Genomic DNA, 18,861 nt, shown 5'->3' with positions numbered 1-18,861 from the left:
ATTAATCTCAAAAATATGTAGCATAATATCACACTCTGAAATAATAACCATACCAATAATAAAATGGGAATTTGACTTGGCAATCACTCCTGATGCCGACTTCTGGACCAAAATCTGTACTAATATATATTTTATGACCAAAATACAAATTTACAACTAATACAATATAAAATACTTCACAGAATTCACTACACTGGGCACAAAATGTTTAAAATGGGTTTCACTACAGATATCTGTCCACATTGCATGCAAAATACTCAGGATAGTTACATTCACGCCACCTGGCACTGCACACCAGTTCAACACTTTTGGAAACAAATAACTGAGTCACTGTCTGTTTTCCTGGGCTGCCTCATCCCATTATCCCCATCACTCTGTTTACTGGGAGACATCTCATCTATAAACCTGAGCAAAACAAACTGCAAAATACTTCTCGTGGCCCTAACTATCGCCAAGAAAACAATCCTCATGAACTGGAAATCAAGGAATAACACACATATCTCAGACTGGAAAAATTTAATGTCAGAATATATTTCAATGGAACAACTCACCTCATCTATCATTGACAATACAATAGAACACCACGACATCTGGTCATCATTCACTATATTTTTACAAACATGACACCACTCCTCTTATTTATTAGTTAATTCATAAATGCACACAAACACACATATACACATGTACACATGCATCTGTCTTTCTTTCTTCTTCTCCTTCTAATTATTATTATGTTTGTTTTGTTTGTTTTTTGTTTTTTTCTTTCTTTTTTTTCAGAAATACTCTGACTTTATGATGTTATGTCCATTGTTTTGTCGTCTGCATTGTTTATTGTCCTCTAGGTGTTATGTCTATGTATTGTCTTTTGTCTTAAAATAAAGAAATTAAAAATAAAAAAATATATATATACAGTGTTTCCCCTACCATTACCATAGGTAGGGGATGTAATGGGGATGTGCGCACACGGGTGAGCAAACTCTCACATATATACATATGTGTATATGTATACATATATATATTTGAGGACATGTACAAATATAAACATGTATATATATACAGTTGCAATCCAAATTATTCAACCCATTGCACATTATGTTTATTGGCAAAATACACAATTTCTCAGCTGTTTGCAATAAACAAATTACACAAGAATTTTTAAAGTAGTTCAATACAAATAATATGACAAGGGTTTATCCAAATTCAACAGAAAATGCTACTTTTAGTGACTTTGAGGGAAGCTTGGGATTATCGTCCTGTTGAAGGTCCAACGACGCCCAAGTCTCAGCTTCATCACAGACGGCATGACGTTCTTTCCTCAGATTCCCTGATACATGGCTGACTCCATGGTGCCCTCCACACGCTGCAGGTTCCCAGAGGCAGCAGAGCATCACTGAGCCACCGCGATGCTTCACTGTAGGCAGGGTGTGTTTCAGCATACGCTTCATTCTTCTTCCTCCAGACATACCGCTGATCCAGAGGCCCCGGAAGTTCACGTTTTGTCTCATCGCTCCACAGAACAGAATTCCAGAACGTTGGTGGCTTATTTATCTGGTGTTCACCATATTGGACTCTTCTTGTGCTTTTGGGTCAGTAGTGGTGTGCGTCTTGGAGTCATGGAACCCTTCAGTGTTTCGTGTCTTACTGTCAAACTGAAACCTCAGTGCTGCTGCACCACGTCTTGCTGCAGCTGTTTTGCAGTCTCTCGGTTTTCGACCACTTGCCTCCTCAGGAATCTGGAGGCAGCCGCTGATAGCTTCCTCTTCCTGCCACGTCCAGGTAGTGGAGCCACTGCTCCTTCAACTTTGAACTATGCTTCAACTGTATCTCTAGGGACATTCAGTGCTTTTGCTATCTTTTGGTATCCTTTTCCTTGTTTGTGCAAGGCAATGATCTCTTCTCTGAAGTACTTAAGATGATGTCATGAAGAGGTTGAATCATTTTGAGACTGCAGCAGTGATTGAAAGTAGCATTTTGTGTTGAATTTGGATGAAAACCATCGTAATATTAGTTTTATTGAACTATTTCAACTGTTCTTGTCTACTTTGTTTATTGCAAACAGCTGAACATTTTTACAATTTGCCAATAAGCCTAATACACAATGGGGGTTGAATAATTTGTATTGCAACTGTATATATATATACACACACACATATATGCATAAATATATTTACATGTATGTATACAGGATGTCCTCATATATATATATATACATACATACATATACATGTATGTATACAGGGTGTCCTCATATATACATACAAATATATATACACATATATATCCATTTATGTTTACATGTATGTATCCAGGATGTCCTCTTGAGAGTACAACAGGACTTGATAGAACTCAAATGAGTCAAAGAAGAGATGCAAAACCAAAATGTCCACCACAGAGGACCCAGGTGAATGGGCTGGGTCTCAGGAGGATATGAAAGTGGAGACATTATTCTGGGAGATGGGTCTATCCCAACACTGTGCTGCCTCACATCTCTTCTGTTTTATATTCAAGACTATGGATCAGCATCTATCATCGTAACTCTACTCTACCTGTGCAGCCCTCACTGGTCCAGATTAAACATGACTGTTACCTGTTATTGTATTACGATGTGAAAGAGATGGCGCCACGGACGGCTGCCTCGGTGTGTTGGTGCGCGATGTTTTTTGTTGTTTTCGTTTTAAATACTGTTTTCTGCTGTGATTCCCGGAGCTCTTTCACCAGAGAAGAGCTCATGAACATCATGGGAACAACGCCAGTGGATTTATTTCCAACGTTTTTAACTTCTGTGGAGTTACTGGACATTTTTGTGAAAGGTGTGCTCTCCTTCGCTCACGCGGTGAGACGCCGTCGGAGAGGGAAACGTTCAGGAGCGCTTGTGCGACTACGGAAACGGGGATCTCGTACAGCGCTGCCGGGCATATTTCTCTCCAATGTCCGCTCACTGTGCAACAAACTGGACGAACTCTAGCTGCTGGTGGGGAGAGACAGAGACTTCTCATCATCCTCCGCTTTGTGTTTTACGGAATCATGGCTAAGTGGATCGATACCAGATTATGCGCTCCAGCTCGCTGGCTTCCAGATTTTCCGAGCGGACCGGGACACGGAGCTCTCCGGCAAAATAAAGGGTGGAGGAATCTGCTTCTACCTCAACAACGGCTGGTGCAACGACGTAACGGTGATTCTACAGCACTGTTCGCCGGACCTGGAATCTTTTATCATTCACTGCAAACCCTTCTACTCCCCACGTGAGTTCGCTTCATTCATCCTGGCCGGTGTTTATATGCCGCCACAGGGAAACGTGCACGAGGCACAGCGGACCCTCGCCGAACAGATACGGTGTGTGGAGCGGACCTACCCGGACTCTTTAGTTATTGTACTCGGGGATTTTAACAAAGGAAACCTCAGCCACGAACTTCCTAAATATAGACAGTTAATTAAATGCCCTACTAGAGAGAAGAGCATTCTGGACCACTGCTACACAACAATCAGCAGGGCCTATCACGCCGTCCCTCGAGCTGCACTGGGAAACTCTGACCACGTCATGGTTCATCTGATTCCCTCATACAGGCAGAGACTAAAGCTCTGCAAATCTGTGGTGAGGAAGTTCAAGAAGTGGACCAGTGAGGCTCTGGAGGATCTACGGGCGTGCTTGGACTGTACTGACTGGGATGTCTTCAGGACTGCTACCAACAGCCTGGATGAGTACACAGAGGCTGTAACTTCCTACATCAGCTTCTGTGAGGACAGCTGTATTCCATCCAGCTCCAGGGTGAGTTATAACAATGACAAACCCTGGTTCACAGCGGAGCTCAGGAAGCTAAGACTGCAGAAGGACCAGGCATTCAGGAGTGGGGACAAGGACCTGTACACAGAGTCAAAATACAGGTTTAGCAAGGCGGTGAGAGATGCTAAACGACTGTACTCTGAGAAACTGCAACAGCAGCTCTCAGCAAACGACTCTGCTTCTGTCTGGAGAGGCTCAGGCAGATCACCAACTACAGGCCCAAATCACCCCACTCCATGAACAATGTGCTTCTGGCAGACGAGCTCAATGAGTTCTACTGCCGCTTTGAAAGACAATGGAGCAGTCCTGAGACAATCCCCCACAGCCCCATCAACAAGCCACAGACCATCAGCCCACCCTCCCCCAGCCCATCAGGGGCTCACACCTCTGTAGCACCCTCCACCTCCCCAGCGACGACCCTCGCCATCCTGGAGAGAGACGTCAACAGGCTGTTTAAAAAGCAGAACCCCCGCAAAGCAGCGGGCCTGGACTCCGTCTCCCCCTCCAACCTGAAGCACTGTGCTGACCAGCTGTCTCCGGTGTTCACCGACATCTTCAACACCTCCCTGGAAACATGCCACGTTCCAGCCTGCTTCAAGGTCTCCACCATCATCCCCGTCCCCAAAAAACCCAAGATCACAGGACTCAATGACTACAGGCCCATCGCCCTAACCTCTGTGGTCATGAAGTCCTTTGAACGCTTGGTCCTGGCACACCTCAAGACCATCACCGACCCACTCCTGGACCCCCTGCAGTTCGCCTACAGAGCCAACAGGTCTGCAGACGACACAGTCAACATGGCCCTTCACTACATCCTCCAGCATCTGGACTCCCCAGGAACCTACGCCAGGATCCTGTTCGTGGACTTCAGCTCTGCCTTCAACACCATCATCCCGTCCCTGCTTCAGGACAAGCTCTCCCAGCTGCACGTGCCCGACTCCACCTGCAGGTGGATCACAGACTTCCTGACCGACAGGAAGCAGCACGTGAGGCTGGGGAAACACGTCTCAGGCTCCCGGACCACCAGCACAGGTTCCCCCCAAGGCTGTGTTCTTTCCCCTCTGCTGTTCTCCCTGTACACCAACAGCTGCACCTCCAGTCACCAGTCCGTCAAGCTCCTGAAGTTGGCGGATGACACCACCCTCATTGGACTCATCTCTGGTGGGGACGAGACCGCCTACAGGTGGGAGACTGACCACCTGGTGACCTGGTGCAGCCAGAACAACCTGGAGCTCAACGCTCTGAAGACAGTGGAGATGGTTGTGGATTTCAGGAGGAATGCAGCCCCACCCGCCCCTCTCATCCTGTGTGACTCCCCCGTCGACGCTGTGGAGTCCTTCCGCTTCCTGGGCTCCATCATTACCCAGGACCTCAAGTGGGAGCTGAACATCGGCTCCATCACCAAGAAGGCCCAGCAGAGGATGTTCTTCCTGGGGCAGCTGAGGAAATTCAACCTGCCAGGGAAAATGATGGTACAATTCGACACGGCCATCGTTGAGTCCATCATCTGCTCCTCCATCACCGTCTGGCACCCTGCAGCCACGGCCAAAGACAAGTGCAGCTGCAGAGCATCATCCGCTCGGCCGAGAGGGTTATTGGCTGCAATCTGCCTTCCCTCCAGGTCCTGTTCACTTCCAGGTCACTGAAGCGGGCCAGCAAGATTGTCGCTGACCCCTCCCACCCTGGACACTCCCTGTTCGAGTCCCTCCCCTCTGGAAGGAGGCTGCGGTCCATCAGGACAAAGACCTCCCGCCACACCAAAAGCTTTTTCCCGTCGGCAGTCGGGCTTATCAATGGAGCCCGGGTCACCCCCAGGACTACCTCCTCTTCTTCTTCCTCCTTCCTCTCTCCTCCTTCTTCCCGCTCCTTCCTCTTCCTCCTCCTCCTTCTTCTTCTTCCTCCTACTCCTCCTCCCTCCTCCTTCTTCTTCCCTCCTGGAGGCCTCCTCCACACACGTCACTTTAACATACACTTTAACTTCAGGCCTCCTCCACACACATGCCACTTTAACACACGTCACATGTAACATACACTTTTAACTAAAACACACATCACTTGAAGCACACACCTAAACACTTTAACATTATTTGTTGTCTGAGCACTTTATCCTTATCTTTATCTTATCTTATCTGATACTTAAGTTCACTGTTGCTGTTGTGTTGATTGTTGTTTGTCATGTTTGTCATGTCTAAATGTTGCACCTTCCGCCAAAAAAAATTCCTCATTTGTGTAAACATTCCTGGCAATAAAACTGTTTCTGATTCTGATTCTGATAAGGACCCACACTTAATAACTACACACAGGAGTGAGCGTGTCTTCAGAAACATGATGTGGAGCAGCTTGCTCCAGCCTCCATTTAGGATTTAGTCTGCATTAACTAGGACATTTACTTTGAAAAATCTCAATTTTGGGACAGCAAAATTGTTTGATTGCCAGGCTAGGGGAAGTCAGGGATGTCCTGAACACATCTGCATCTGTCATTACCTGGGACTCTGAGGGAAAACATATTTAAAACACCTCAAACATTCAGAAATGAATGATTTCTTTAAACATTTAGGACTTTTACTTTGAAAAATGTCCTAATTGATAAATTGAAATTGTTTGATAGCCAGTATAGGGAAATTCAGATATGTCTTGAACACATCTGCCTCAGTCATTTCCTGGAACTCTTGGGGAAAGTATATTTACAGGACCTCAAATGATCAGAAATGTGCTTTTTGAATATACAAAAGTCAGACTTTTATTTTTATAAACTCCTCCTTGGTACAGTAAACATGTTTTAATTTGAGCATAATTCAAGCTAAATCTTAGGAACGATCCATCTATATATCTATAAAGATAAATCAGTTTATCGTTTACTGTTATACATTAGTGTATGAATTGTCGACATCTTATTTTGAAAAACGGATGTTGTTTTACGTGATTATTTATGCTAACTTTTCGAAACCGGATGTTGTGTCACGTGAGTCTTTCCGCTAACTTTGTCAAACCCTCGCGTGTTCCCGGTCGAATGCGTTTACCGTGAACATCAGTATAGAGGCGCACTAACATGTCAGTGTGCTGAGTGGACCGCCGTGTTAAACCGTCACAACGGGACCAGTGAAGAAGAAGCACCGACCTGCTGTGTGTCGCCATTGTTCTCTGAACTGAGACACGGTGTCCTCATAAGCTGCTGTCGATGTGTCCAACAGCCCAAAAGACTCTTCAACGGCCGCGTGGACTCGCTGCTTCACCAACAGTCTCATCATTTCTCCTGGAGACACGGGGACAGACACCGGAGGCTCCTCGCGGTCCATCTCCCAACGACGCATGCGCAGTTAGATGTACGACGCACTGGCTCTCATGCCCTTATAAGGCGCGTTTCAACTGCCAAGGGCTCCACGGGCCTCGGCTGCTCCTGTGCAGCCTCTACTGGTGAAAAAGGGGACTGCAGCTCCTGGACATTAGGGGGATGATTGGAGGCCTTCCTTACAAGTGTGTGTGTGGTGACGTCATCAAGTAAGCCGCTGTTCCAATCGCAGAAAGAACGTCCTCCGGAGTCTGGACTCCCAAGACCAGACTCACAAGACCAGACTAACAAGACCAGACTCCCAAGACCAGACTCCCAAGACCAGACTCACAAGACCAGACTCCCAAGACCAGACTCACAAGACCAGACTCCCAAGACCAGACTCACAAGACCAGACTCACAAGACCAGACTCCCAAGACCAGACTCACAAGACCAGACTCACAAGACCAGACTCCCAAGACCAGACTCACAAGACCAGACTCACAAGACCAGACTACAAGCACTGACCTACAGACCAGACCAACACTCAAAGACCAGACCACAAGACCTAGACCCAGAACCCCAGACCCCACAAGACCAGACTCAGAAGACCAGACAAGACAGACCCCAGATTCCTAAGACCAGATTCCCCAGACTCCCAGACCAGAGACCAGACTCCACAAGACCAGACTCCCAAGACTGACTCCTAAGACCAGACCACAAGACCAGACTCACAAAAGACCAGACCCACAGGATCTAGATTCCCAAGAACACAAGTCTGTACTCAGTGGACTTTGAATTGAGAAACGGCTTGGTAACAGAAGATGATTCAGAGCGCGTCACCGATGTGTCCCTTTACATATAGCGCCCTCTGCTGTAACCCTCCGGCATCGCAGCGTCAGTCAGACTGCGCATGTGTCAACCAAGAGCCTCGCGCAGCACCAGGAAGTTTACGTTTCGATGGCCGCTGTGCATTAACAGGTTAGCGACACGTTCAGCGTCCGTTGGGAGGTTGCTTAGTTTGAGACCACGTCGCCATTATACCGGGAGTGTTCCGTCTCCCCGCCATGTCCCTGGGGGAGGAGGGGGGGGGGGGCTGTCATGACAACGGTGTTGTGGAAATGAAGTAGTGCGAGTGCTAGCTAGTTAGCGTTAGCTTGTTGTTTCAAGTCAAGTATCATTCAAAAGTGTTTAATGTAATCAGGGAGACGCATGTCGTGTGAAAGAGACTTTAATCAGACGTGTGTATGTAATGTCTGACGTCATTTGACGTAACGCTACGTCAGAGCAACGCTGAGAACCAACACGGTTCTCATTCTCCCCACACGCTGACGCTCCCTTGAACGTCTCCCGGTGGTCTCTGTTGGCAGAGGACGTGATGAAAGAGGTCGTTCAGACAAGCAGTTGTTGAGCTTCATGTTGGTTCTGAGTGGAGATACATCATCACTACTGTCGCACAGGCGGACACAGTGGGTCAGAGAGGAGACGGCTCAGGGTTGGGAGTCTTGGGCCCCACAATCATGATCCGATGTGAGGTCAAAGGTCAGGGAGGTTCTTTGTACAGATTGTAAAGCCTCGAAGGCAAAGTTGTGATTCTTTACACAATAAACTGAATTGACTTCATACTCCGAAACTGATTCATGACACCACTGCTTTAATTCCTGAACATGTGGTCTCCTTTTGCCAGTAAGATGACATGTTCAAATATGATGCGCGACTCCACTGCAATCGGTATTGCACAACATCACTTTTCGGGTCGATCCTAAAAAAAGAAGGTACCCCGCTGTGTTCCAACTGTGCGTGTGTTTGCAGTGCACCATGGGTAACACGGAGAGCGCGATGGTGCAGAAGCGGCTGCAACGCTTCCGTCCCGAGGAGCGGCCTGTGGTCGAGGGGGTCTTCGACAGGCTACTGGGCGGCGCCGGGGCCCCTTCAGGACCCCCCGGGACAACCCTAACCCTTGAGATGCTGCAGGTGAGACCGTTACCAACCTCACCGCCAGTATGTCCGTCTGGGATAAGCTATCGTATAACCGAGCCCTCCTGTGGCCGGTCCCAAGGCCTCGATGGGCGGCCTGGCCCCGGACTCCATGGTGAGGAGGGTCCACCGCTGCATGCTCGGCATCGACCCCGGACCGGCAGCTCCTGGGAAAAGCGGCGCCTCCGGAGTCGGTCGAGAGCAGCTGGTCATCTTCCTCGCGGACTCCCTGAGGGGCACCGCGGAGGAGCGGGCCCCCCTCGTCATGGCCATGGCCCGGGGGGGAGGCGAGGTGGCTGTCACCAGTGAGCAGCTGGCTGAGGTGAGCAGAGGGTCTGGTTTGTTACCTGGGTCCCCGTTGGGCCGCTGGTCTTCATGGGGTCCACAGAAAGGACAACATGACATGCAGCCCCCCCCCCCCCTCACGCTCTGCCTCCTTTAGTTCCTCCAGGACCTGATTTCTGCTGTAGTTCTCATTCTGGTCCACAGGGGGCGCCTGCAGGCCTGGCAGCCAGAGAGGATGGGCGACAGCTGCCTGGCCGTCAAACTGCTGGCTCAGCAGATGTGTTCTGAGCTGCAGCCCTCAGGTGACTCAGGTGTCTCCTAATGCCTCCTCTCCTCCTGGTGTCTCCTAATGCCTCCTCTCCTCCTGGTGTCTCCGAATGCCTCCTAATGCCTCCTCTCTCCTCCTGGTGTCTCCTAATGCCTCCTCTCCTCCTGGTGTCTCCTAATGCCTCCTCTCCTCCTGGTGTCTCCTAATGCCTCCTCTCCTCTCCTCCTGGTGTCTCCTAATGCCTCCTCTCCTCTCCTCCTGGTGTCTCCTAATGCCTCCTCTCCTCCTGGTGTCTCCTAATGCCTCCTCTCCTCTCCTCCTGGTGTCTCCTAATGCCTCCTCTCCTCTCCTCCTGGTGTCTCCTAATGCCTCCTCTCCTCCTGGTGTCTCCTAATGCCTCCTCTCCTCCTGGTGTCTCCTAATGCCTCCTCTCCTCCTGGTGTCTCCTAATGCCTCCTCTCCTCACCTCTCCTCTCCTCTTCCTTCCCTCCGTCTCCTCCTGGTGTCTCCTAATGCCTCTCCTCTCCCTCCTCCTCTCTCCTCCTCTCCTCTCCTCCTGGTGTCTCCTAATGCCTCCTCCTCCTGGTGTCTCCTAATGCCTCCTCTCCTCTGTCTCCTAATGTCTCCTCTCCTCTCCTGGTGTCTCCCACGCCTCCTCTCCTCCTGGTGTCTCCTCTCCTCTCCTCTCCTCCTTCCGTCTCCTCCTCCTCTCTCCTCCTGTTGTCTCCTAATTCTCCTCTCTCCTCCTGGTGTCTCCTAATGTCTCCTCTCTCCTCCTGGTGTCTCCTAATGCCTCCTCTCCTCTCTCTCCTCCTCCTCCCTCCTCTCCTCCTCCTCCTCCTCTCCTCTCCTCCTGGTGTCTCCTCCTCCTCCTCCTTCTCCTCCTCTCCTCTCCTCCTCCTCTCCTCTCCTCCTCCTCTCTCTTCTCCTCCTCCTCTCCTCCTCTCCTCCTCCTCTCTCTTCTCCTCCTCCTCTCCTCCTCCCTCCTCGTCTCCTCAGATGAAGGGAGCTACGATGTTTCCTGTGTGGAGGCCTGGATCTCCCGGGTGTCTCCTAATATCTCCTCACCTCTTCTCTCCTCCTCTCCTCCTTCTCCTGCCTCCTCCTCTCCTCCTCTCCTATTCCCTCCCGCCGTCTCCTCCTCTCCTATTCCTTCCTTCCGTCTCCTCCTCTCCACTCCTCCTGTTGTCTATTCTCCTCTCATCTCCTGCTGTTGTCTCCTCTCTCCTCTCCTCTTTTCTCCTCTCACCTCTCCTCTCCTCTTCCTTCCCTCCGTCTCCTCCTCTCTCCTCTCCCCTCCCTCCCCTCCCTCTCCTCGTCTCCTCAGATGAAGGGAGCTACGATGTTTCCTGTGTGGAGGCCTGGATCTCCCGGGTGTCCCCGGTGTGTTTGTACCTGGAGATGCTGGTGGCCGAGGGCCTGGACGTGGCCCTGATTGGCCGGCCGGCCCCCCCCCTGCTGCCCCCCTGCGGGGAGGAGACGCCCTGGAGGGACGTGAGGAGTCTGCTGGACATCCCCACGCTCATGTTCCTCACAGCGCAGGTACCCATCTGACCAGATGTCCATGAACGCACCGCCCCCCCACCAGGGGACTCTTTGATCTTTGACCCCCGATAACGACGACTGCTCTCAGGAGCTTGACCTCTGACCCTTGACCTCTGACCCCGGCAGCCACACACTGGTCAAGTAGGAGTTGTGTTTGTGAAGTCCTCTAACACCTGAGTCAGACAACACGGATGATTTCAGCTTTTCTTCTTTTTATTTGTTTAGATGTTTTAACATAAACAATAAAAACATGTCAGACATAGACATAAAAAAACAATATATATATTGGGGTCACCTGGCCCGCTGCCGTTGAGATTGCAGTGAGACGCGGAGAAAAGTGTGCAGTGGTGCTCTTCGTAATAAAACATCTTTGATGGGACGTGTCTCGTCTCGGCCAATCAGCGTTCAGATGTCGACAGCGTTTGGGGGTTCAGGTTAGCTTGAATGTCACCCCGCTACATCTACTGCTGTCACGCTGCACGGTGTAGCGATGCTAACAAAGTACCTGTACGTTAAACGATGTGATTTAGCATATTTTTAGTATCGATACTTCATTAAGAGGGCGATCATAGCGCACGCGCTGCTCCGTGTCGAGCTGTCTGCGCACACAGCGAGAGAAGTGGCGCAACTATAGAGACCGACTTCGGCTTAAAAAATAAAAAGATGCCAGAAGTGAAATGTTTCAGTCTGTAAAGTTGTGTAACTACAGCTGCTCATCCTGATGAACTGTGTATCATCTGGTCAGAGACTAACGGCCTCATCGTGTATAATCAATGCTATGATGGAACCATGTAGTTTCATTCATATCTGGCTGTATTAATACTAATATTACTGTCATTTGTTAAGTGTTGAAAAAGTTGGTAAAAAGTGAACCATACAGATGTTTTATTTATGACTATTATAGATAAATATACCAGTCTCGTATTTATGGTACCATATTGTTTTTATGGTATTGTATTGAATTCTGGTATCGGGTATCATGATATTTATGCCAGGTATGTAATATGTATAGAAGTTATAATATGAGTATCGTGACAAACAGGTAGAGACAGAACAGATTCAGGGAAAAGTCCATGAGGACTGTTCAGGCAAAAAAAGGAAGTTGGTTCATGAATGACTTTAATCATATTATATATAATGACAATGTATATTTGTTATTACTATCATTATAGGGCTGAGTCAGAGAGGAGGACCTTTTGTTCTGAAACTGTTTATTATCATTATTTAGATTTGTGGTCAGAACAATAAAAGGACTGTAGTTGTGGTTCTAAAAGCTTTGAGGCTTCAAACAACGTGGATGTGGTGTGGTGACAGAAAGAAAAAAAAGTCACCTGCAACCCCCCCCCCCCCCCCCCCGTTGTCACCTTTTTCACCCCTCATGAGTTTGCAGGTATGAGTGTGTGAATGAAGTGTAGTGTAGTCATGTAGTGTTAAAGCTATTCGATTGGTTGAAGACTAGAACAAATATAAACAAGTACAGGTCCATCTAACACGTCTGATACATAACTGTTAATGTCAGCTTCTAGTGTGTGGGTGTGGGTGTGGGTGTGTGCAGGTGACTCCAGGTGCTTCCTGTTCTCCGTGTCTCCCAGTCTGAGGGTTTATACAGCAACAGGATACAACGAGCACTTCATGTACCTGAACCAGCACCAGCAGACGATGCCCAACGGACTGGTGCGGCTGGGAGAGCTAATCAATAACCTTCATGGATCAATGAATCTTCATGGATCAATGAACCTTCAGGGATCAATGAACCTTCAGGGATCAATGAACCTTCATGGATCAATGAACCTTCAGGGATCAATGAACCTTCATGGATCGATGAACCTTCATGGATCAATGAATCTCCATTGATCAATAATCTTCATGGATCAATGAACCTTCATGGATCAATGAACCTTCATGGATCAATGAACCTTCATGGATCAATGAATCTTCATGGATCAAAAATCTTCATGGATCAATGAACCTTCATGGATCAATGAATCTTCATGGATCAATAATCTTCATGGATCAATGAACCTTCATGGATCAATGAATCTTCATGGATCAATAATCTTCATGGATCAATAACCTTCATGGATCAATGATCTTCATGGATCAATAATCTTCATGGATCAATAACCTTCATGGATCAATGATCTTCATGGATCAATAATCTTCATGGATCAATAATCTTCATGGATCAATTAACCTTCAGGGATCAATGAACCTTCATGGATAAATGAACCTTCATGGATCAATGAATCTTCATGGATCAATCATCTTCATGGATCAATAACCTTCATGGATAAATGGACCTTCATGGATCAATGAATCTTCATGGATCAATGAACCTTCATGGATCAATGAACCTTCATGGATCAATGATCTTCATGGATCAATAATCTTCATAGATCAATGAACCTTTATGGATCAATAATCTTCATGGATCAATGAACCTTTATGGATCAATAATCTTCATGGATCAATCATCTTCATGGATCAATAACCTTCATGGATCAATGAACCTTTATGGATCAATAATCTTCATGGATCAATAATCTTCATGGATCAATGAACCTTTATGGATCAATCATCTTCATGGATCAATAACCTTCATGGATCAATAACCTTCATGGATCAATAATCTTCATGGATCAATGACTCTTCATGGATCAATAATCTTCATGGATGAATGAACCTTCATGGATCAATGAATCTTCATGGATCAATAATCTTCATGGATCAATGAATCTTCATGGATCAATGAACCTTCATGGATCAATGAACCTTCAGGGATCAATGAACCTTCAGGGATCAATGAACCTTCATGGATCAATGAACCTTCAGGGATCAATGAACCTTCATGGATCAATGAACCTTCATGGATCAATGAACCTTCAGGGATCAATGAACCTTCATGGATCAATGAACCTTCATGGATCAATGAACCTTCATGGATCAATGAATCTTCATGGATCAATGAACCTTCATGGATCAATGAACCTTCATGGATCAATGAATCTCCATGGATCAATAATCTTCATGGATCAATGAACCTTCATGGATCAATAATCTTCATGGATCAATGAACCTTCATGGATCAATGAATCTCCATGGATCAATAATCTTCATGGATCAATGAACCTTCAGGGATCAATGAACCTTCATGGATCAATGAATCTTCATGGATCAATCATCTTCATGGATCAATAACCTTCATGGATCAATGATCTTCATGGATCAATGATCTTCATGGATCAATAATCTTCATGGATCAATAATCTTCATGGATCAATTAACCTTCAGTCAGGGATCAATGAACCTTCATGGATCAATGAACCTTCATGGATCAATGAATCTTCATGGATCAATAACCTTCATGGATAAATGAATCTTCATGGATCAATGAACCTTCATGGATCAATGATCTTCATGGATCAATAATCTTCATGGATCAATGAACCTTTATGGATCAATAATCTTTATGGATCAATAATCTTCATGGATCAATCATCTTCATGGATCAATAACCTTCATGGATCAATGAACCTTTATGGATCAATAATCTTCATGGATCAATAATCTTCATGGATCAATGAACCTTTATGGATCAATCATCTTCATGGATCAATAACCTTCATGGATCAATAACCTTCATGGATCAATAATCTTCATGGATCAATGAATCTTCATGGATCAATAATCTTCATGGATCAATGAACCTTCATGGATCAATGAATCTTCATGGATCAATAATCTTCATGGATCAATGATCTTCATGGATCAATAATCTTCATGGATCAATAATCTTCATGGATCAATAATCTTTATGGATCAATAATCTTCATGGATCAATCATCTTCATGGATCAATAACCTTCATGGATCAATGAACCTTTATGGATCAATAATCTTCATGGATCAATAACCTTCATGGATCAATGATCTTCATGGATCAATAATCTTCATGGATCAATGAACCTTCATGGATCAATGAATCTTCATGGATCAATAATCTTCATGGATCAATAACCTTCATGGATCAATGATCTTCATGGATCAATAATCTTCATGGATCAATAACCTTCATGGATCAATGATCTTCATGGATCAATAATCTTCATGGATCAATAATCTTCATGGATCAATTAACCTTCAGGGATCAATGAACCTTCATGGATAAATGAACCTTCATGGATCAATGAATCTTCATGGATCAATCATCTTCATGGATCAATAACCTTCATGGATCAATAACCTTCATGGATAAATGGACCTTCATGGATCAATGAATCTTCATGGATCAATGAACCTTCATGGATCAATGATCTTCATGGATCAATAATCTTCATGGATCAATGAACCTTTATGGATCAATCTTCATGGATCAATGAACCTTTATGGATCAATAATCTTCATGGATCAATCATCTTCATGGATCAATAACCTTCATGGATCAATGAACCTTTATGGATCAATAATCTTCATGGATCAATAATCTTCATGGATCAATGAACCTTTATGGATCAATCATCTTCATGGATCAATAACCTTCATGGATCAATAACCTTCATGGATCAATAATCTTCATGGATCAATGAATCTTCATGGATCAATAATCTTCATGGATGAATGAACCTTCATGGATCAATGAATCTTCATGGATCAATAATCTTCATGGATCAATGAATCTTCATGGATCAATGAACCTTCATGGATCAATGAACCTTCAGGGATCAATGAACCTTCATGGATCAATGAACCTTCAGGGATCAATGAACCTTCATGGATCAATGAACCTTCATGGATAAATGAACCTTCATGGATCAATGAATCTTCATGGATCAATGAACCTTCATGGATCAATGAACCTTCATGGATCAATGAATCTCCATGGATCAATAATCTTCATGGATCAATGAACCTTCATGGATCAATAATCTTCATGGATCAATGAACCTTCATGGATCAATGAATCTCCATGGATCAATAATCTTCATGGATCAATGAACCTTCAGGGATCAATGAACCTTCATGGATCAATGAATCTTCATGGATCAATCATCTTCATGGATCAATAACCTTCATGGATCAATGATCTTCATGGATCAATGATCTTCATGGATCAATAATCTTCATGGATCAATAATCTTCATGGATCAATTAACCTTCAGTCAGGGATCAATGAACCTTCATGGATCAATGAACCTTCATGGATCAATGAATCTTCATGGATCAATAACCTTCATGGATAAATGAATCTTCATGGATCAATGAACCTTCATGGATCAATGATCTTCATGGATCAATAATCTTCATGGATCAATGAACCTTTATGGATCAATAATCTTTATGGATCAATAATCTTCATGGATCAATCATCTTCATGGATCAATAACCTTCATGGATCAATGAACCTTTATGGATCAATAATCTTCATGGATCAATAATCTTCATGGATCAATGAACCTTTATGGATCAATCATCTTCATGGATCAATAACCTTCATGGATCAATAACCTTCATGGATCAATAATCTTCATGGATCAATGAATCTTCATGGATCAATAATCTTCATGGATCAATGAACCTTCATGGATCAATGAATCTTCATGGATCAATAATCTTCATGGATCAATGATCTTCATGGATCAATAATCTTCATGGATTCATACCACACCCTGCGAACAATAATCTTTATGGATCAATAATCTTCATGGATCAATCATCTTCATGGATCAATAACCTTCATGGATCAATGAACCTTTATGGATCAATAATCTTCATGGATCAATAACCTTCATGGATCAATGATCTTCATGGATCAATAACCTTCATGGATCAATAACCTTCATGGATCAATGATCTTCATGGATCAATAATCTTCATGGACCCCCGCTGTGCCTTCCATGACTGTAGCAGCTCCTAGACCCAGAGCGCGTGCCCCCTCACCTCCATCTTAGTGCGTGAGACGTCATGACGTCATGCAGCTGGCTTCAGCCCGTGGCTGCACTGTGACGCTGATCGCCCCCTAGTGGTGGGACAGCAGAAGACATTCAGTTTGACGTCAATATTTGTGTTTTCATCTTGTTCCCTGAAGGGGCCGACCGCGTGTTTTACGATGACGCTTTGGTGACGTCGTGTGTCCAGTATTACTGTTGGTGTTGTGTTCAAGGTCACACGTTCTTTTGGCATCAGAATGATTTCACTAAATATTGTAAGCTGAATTCCAGAAATATTGACCCCACTTTTGGATAGAACAAAAAAAAAGACTTATTTTATATAGCCCAATATCACAACCTCCCCTCAGAGGGCTTTACAGTCCGTACACATAGACATCCCTGACCTTTGACCTCACATCGGATCAGGAACAACTCCCCAAAAAACGGGGAAACCACTTTGAGAGTAAAAAGGAGAGAGGCCTTCAGGAGCCACAGAGGAGGAGCCTCTCCAGGATGGAGCTGTAGAGAACTGACCTCCGTCCTGGTTGTCTCCACCAGGGCATGGGCGGGCAGCACGGATACTTCGGCCTGTGGCTGGACGGTGACTTTGGGCGTGGTCACAGCCGTGCACGGCCCACGTGCTCTACCTACGGCAGCCCCCAGCTCTCTGGAGAGGAGGACTTCACCCTGGACTCCGTGGAGGTCTGGGCGGTCGGAAAGACCCCCCCAACCAGAGGAGGTGGGGCACTTGGTCTTAGTAGCATCAGGGGATTTATTTATTTATATATTCTGATCTATATTTATAGATATGTAAATGTATATATATATGTATATATATATATATTTGTATATATACATATATATTTAGATATACATATATATATTTAGATATAAATATATTTATATTAATTTTAATTATATATATGTATATTTATATGTATTTATAAATAAACATATTTATATTTATATATCTTTATAAATATATATTTATATAGACTTTATATATGTATATATATATACATATATATGTATATATTTTCTGTTTTAGTCTGTCATACATTTATATCTACATTTATATATATATATATATACATATATCTATATATACCTGATTTACATTCCATCCGTTCCGTTTCTAAAATGAAGACGTGTGTGTTTCTGTCCGCGGCGCTTCAGGGCGAGGAGGGGCGGGGCCAGAAGAGCGTCCTGGATGCGAACCCGGAGCTCCAGGCCATGCTGGAGATGGCGGGGAAGACTCTCCACAGCCAGGGCCTCAGGGAGCCTCAGGAAGACCAGGACCAGTGAGATGGACCTGGTCCTGCTGGGCGTGGATCACATGTACGCCGGACTTTAAGACGTTCTTCTGTCACGACATGCAGGTTTCTCTTTCCTGGTCTTTTGTGAGCTTCTAGCCACATCTTCTGTTCCTCTGATTACAGAAGCCTTGAGAAGAAGGAAGAGGAACACGTCTGGTGGCCTCAACAGGTTCTACATGAGTTCTGTCTGCACTCGTAGTCTGGCAGGTGGATTGAGTTGCATTACTCCGCTCGGCCACCAGAGCTGCACCAGGACCCCGAGCTCTAAAGAAAACTACAACAGTAGAACAACACTCACCAAAAAGAGCAAAGAAAACAAACTAACAGAAGGTTTCAGGTGAAACATCCAACCTGTAGAAGCTCTGCGTCTATAGTGACGCGGATATTAAATGAGCCTGAAGGCCTCAGAGGAGGGACGCGTCTCCATTGGTGTTTGATTCCTGTCAACTGCTCTGTGACGGATGATGTTATTGCACAACAGTTTGACAGGACAT

General features: G+C 45.4%; 1 pseudogene; it reads left to right on the top strand.

Moving 5' to 3' along the window:
- The first annotated feature begins 7,948 nt into the window (after positions 1 to 7,948).
- LOC130194831 (MTOR-associated protein MEAK7-like) lies at positions 7,949 to 18,598 on the top strand (annotated as a pseudogene).
- The last annotated feature ends 263 nt before the right edge of the window (positions 18,599 to 18,861 follow it).

Source organism: Pseudoliparis swirei, chromosome 6 (assembly GCF_029220125.1).
Source record: "Pseudoliparis swirei isolate HS2019 ecotype Mariana Trench chromosome 6, NWPU_hadal_v1, whole genome shotgun sequence".
NCBI lineage: Eukaryota > Metazoa > Chordata > Actinopteri > Perciformes > Liparidae > Pseudoliparis > Pseudoliparis swirei.
Note: the sequence above shows the minus strand (reverse complement) of the source record. Positions and strands in the feature narration are given on the sequence as shown.